Source organism: Morone saxatilis, unplaced genomic scaffold (genome assembly GCF_004916995.1).
Source record: "Morone saxatilis isolate NCDOM2014 unplaced genomic scaffold, NCSU_SB_2.0 Contig15, whole genome shotgun sequence".
Lineage (NCBI taxonomy): Eukaryota > Metazoa > Chordata > Actinopteri > Moronidae > Morone > Morone saxatilis.
In genome coordinates, this window is record NW_023339707.1 from 11437462 (window position 1) to 11438094 (window position 633).

The following is a 633-nucleotide window of genomic DNA, read 5'->3' on the forward strand; positions in this document are numbered from 1 at the left end:
AAAAGACGGTGCTTGCCCGCTCAACAGGCAAAGCAATCAAAAGCCACCGACACTTAATTGATCGCAAAATAGATCTCACACTGAACGTTGACCTTCTATTCAGATGGAAGCAATGTAACAAGCTATTTGACTGCTCCCAGGATTGGCTTCGCCTACAGTTTAGTGCAACGGAGCGTAGCACTCTTGCTAACGTTAACACATTCACAAGGCCATGAAGATGGACAATACCTCAGATCTGTAAGCTTTGATTAAAAAGAGAAAGAAAAAAAAAACGTAGGTAAGATTTACACTGACAACACACACTGCTGGTGTTTATTTCACCAAAACACAAGCTGAGCCACTCCTTGCAGAACGCCTAAGCCACACTTTCCCAAACAAAAGATGTGCGGCTTGCTTTTTTTTTTGTTTTTAGTGACTGACAGTGCCATCATCTGTTATTTATTAGTTTGTGTCAACAGAGTTATCGATCTGGCTGTGGTTTATCTTACCGCTTGCAGAGGAAAAGAGGGGTGGCAAAGATATTAAATGGCTCTGACACCCAAGATACCATTTGTAGAGGGGCTGGTGTGTTCGAGTGCGCCTGTGACATCACGGGCTTTGTTTTTTGAGAGGCTCTCTGTGTGTGTGTGTGTG

The 633-nt window shown here is 43.4% G+C and overlaps 1 protein-coding gene across 3 annotated transcripts in view; it reads right to left on the minus strand.

Moving 5' to 3' along the window:
* rerea (arginine-glutamic acid dipeptide (RE) repeats a) overlaps positions 1–633 on the minus strand; it is a 115650-nt gene that overhangs the window by 64246 nt on the left and 50771 nt on the right. The window lies entirely within an intron of this gene.